This window comes from Centruroides sculpturatus, unplaced genomic scaffold (assembly GCF_000671375.1).
Source record: "Centruroides sculpturatus isolate CEXI.00-Female unplaced genomic scaffold, Cexi_2.0 scaffold41, whole genome shotgun sequence".
Lineage (NCBI taxonomy): Eukaryota > Metazoa > Arthropoda > Arachnida > Scorpiones > Buthidae > Centruroides > Centruroides sculpturatus.
In genome coordinates, this window is record NW_019384983.1 from 1,202,204 (window position 1) to 1,205,475 (window position 3,272).

Below are 3,272 nucleotides of genomic sequence, written 5' to 3' on the forward strand. Positions count from 1 at the left end.
TACTATTTTAGATGCGGGTTTTTGCGTTTTTGATTGCGTTTTAATAGGGTACGTCAACAGAATGTACACTAAGAAGTAATTTTTCGATATTCCACCGCAAGGGAGAGAGACAGGATTAAGGCTTACTGTGAAAAACTTGGCTTCTATTATACTATTTTAGATGCGGGTTTTTGCGTTTTTGATTGCGTTTTAATAGGGTATGTCAACAGAATGTACACTAAAAAAAATTTTTTTGAAAAATTTTTCCCCACTGGGGAAGTGTTATACATTTATAATAGATACATTTTGAGCCACAACAAGGCGTGGCGGGGTCTGCTAGTTTATATACAAAGAAGAAACTGTAGTTGTGCTTGATTTACAAAACTAAATAATTAAATTGCTTATTTTGTGTATCTAGTTTATCATTTATTATTTAATTCATTATTACAATTTTTGATTGTTTATTTCATGATTCTGAGCAAAATGTTAATATTAAATTTTTCTTTATTTAATGAATATAACATATATTTTTAATGATTTAAGAAAAAGCAATATCTTTTGTCTTTCTTTACAATTGATATTTCAAAAAATTATGAGATGCAAATTTGAATGTGATACAATGTTAAGTAATGTATTACCATTTTATTTTTTAAATACAAGTATCCCTAGTATAACATGGTAGTTACATTCTGAAAAAGTGCTGTTATGTGAATCTGTACTATATGAAACAAAGGACTAATGCAAAACAGAGGGTTATGTTTCAGAAGTATACTATTCTTTTTCATTACTAAGAGAAATATGTCTATTAAAGCAATCAATATTGTATTTCCAATCAATAATTAACTAACACAATTAAAAGTAATGTTAATATTAATTTTAGTTAAACGAGCATGTTTTCTCTTCACAAAATATCATCATCTTGTGAGCTTCTTTGTTGATCTTGTTCAGAAATATCAGCAACATCATCATATTTTTAGTTTTATCATAATTTTCTATGGATGACAAAATAAATATATGTTATTAATCAATAATTTGTTCTAGCAGGTTTGCATTTGTTTAGTCGAGTACCGAGCGACCTACCCCAAAATTTGTTCACAAATACAGAATTGTTCCATTTGGGAACAGTTCGAGTACCAAGACAGCACTGTATTTTGTTAATCATTTTTACAAATGATTACTTACAGTTAAAAAAGCTTAATAACACTTATTTAAACATGTTTAAATAAGCATTACTAAATACGAAGATTAATTTAAAAAAGAAAACACAGTGACAGTTTTAAGGCTACAAAGTCTGAAAGCAACAACAATGACACCNACTGCAACGTTATATTGTAGAACATACACATTCTTCAAAAGTTGTACTTATATAAGATTTTATGAGCAAATGTTAAAAGTTTTTTGTATTAATGGTGAAAATGTATTTGAGGTGTTTTTAATGGCTGTATTTTAAAATCTTTCCAATGTTATCCGTTGTACACCATGGTTTTAGGAGACAGAACCATAGTATTGCACTGAAGAGGGGCTTAACATTTATATAAGTCCGAAATGCATATGTGGAAACAATAAAAGAAGTGTCTAACCTGAAAGCTGTAATGATAGTCTACTGAACTTAATGCCGGATTAAAGAGCCATATATACATACATAGAACATAATAACAGTTATCCAAAAGTGATATTTAGAAGTTAATAAAAATTAAATACTAGTAGATAGTAGATTAATTTATTTCAGAATTTGATTTTTCATATTATCCTGTAAAATACAACAGTTTCTGTTTACTTTGTAAGACTAAAAATATCACAGTTTGGATGAAGTTAAATTCTAAAAACTGTTGAACTTTGGTAGCCACTATGCAAGCTGNCAAAAGGCACAAAACAAATTGAAAATTTCAATGTTCTAAAATCCATGGGCAAATCTGAGATGACATGTGCTTGCTTGAATAAAAAAAAATATTGCATAATGGAGTTTACACTTAAAAGTTGCAAAATTTTATGGAGGATTATCAAGATTATGGAGAATTTCCAAAATCATGTTAGAGCAAAACTGGAAGTTGTGTTATATGGGGAATATCCCTAATTTTCAAACCACATTACAACAAAACCATGATATAGAAGTACCATGTTGTGTNTCCTGTAAAATACAACAGTTTCTGTTTACTTTTTAAGACTAAAAATATCACAGTTTGGATGAAATTAAATTCTAAAAACTGTTGAACTTTGGTAGCCACTTTGCAAGCCGTCTTGAATCCTAGATCTTTCTTTTGAATCCTAAAAGGATTCAAAAGAAAGATCTAGAAAGATCATTTGTAAATATATAATTGTTTGAATCCTAAAAGGATTCAAACAATTATATATTTGTAAATGCTTAACTTTAGCATTTTTTAATTTTTCTCTAGCTTTTATCTGATGAAAATAATTTTGGACATTTTACATTAAACAAATTTGAGTTAACTCAGTTTGTTCGTTTGGATGCTGCAGCTGTAAAAGCACTTGGATTAATTCCTTCTTCATCAGATGGTAAACCATAAATATTTTCATTAATAAATCTACATGTTTTTAATGTCTATTTAATTATATATTATTAATCTTTTTTAGAAAATAAGTCCTACAGCTTATTTGGTTTGTTAAACAAATGTAGAACTATACCTGGACAGCGTTTGTTATCACAGTGGATCAAACAACCACTATTAGATATAAACAGAATAGGTCAGTTTTTTCCTCATAAGATATAAATATAATTTATTTTTTCTATCTTATAAAAATGCTTAGTCATTAAAAGATTTTTCTTGCAAATATAGGAAAAAATTTATATATAACCCTTTATATATTTCTTTATTACTTATATACTATAATATTATACTTTGTAATTATTTGTAGTTATTATATAATACTGCATTTATAAAATTTTTTGTAAAGCAATAAATTAAAAATATTGAGAAAGTTTCATATACAAAATTCTTTAATAAAAAGAGTATTAAATTTATACTAATATTATAAAGAGGTAATGTTTGTATGTATGTATGTTAGTTTGTATGCAGCAGGTAATCTCCGAAACTACTCATCCGATTTCAAAAATTCTTTCACCAATATTTAGAATGGAACTTCAGGGTAGACATAGGCTATATATTATTTCGTTAAACATGGGGGATGGACAGTTCTTTACGGTAAGCCTTACGGAAAAGGTTACCGTAAAGAACTCTGCTTCTATTTATACCATTTTAGATGCAGTTTTTTCCGTTTTTGATTGCGTTTTAATAGAGTACGTCAACAGAATGTACACTAAGAAGGGATTTTTC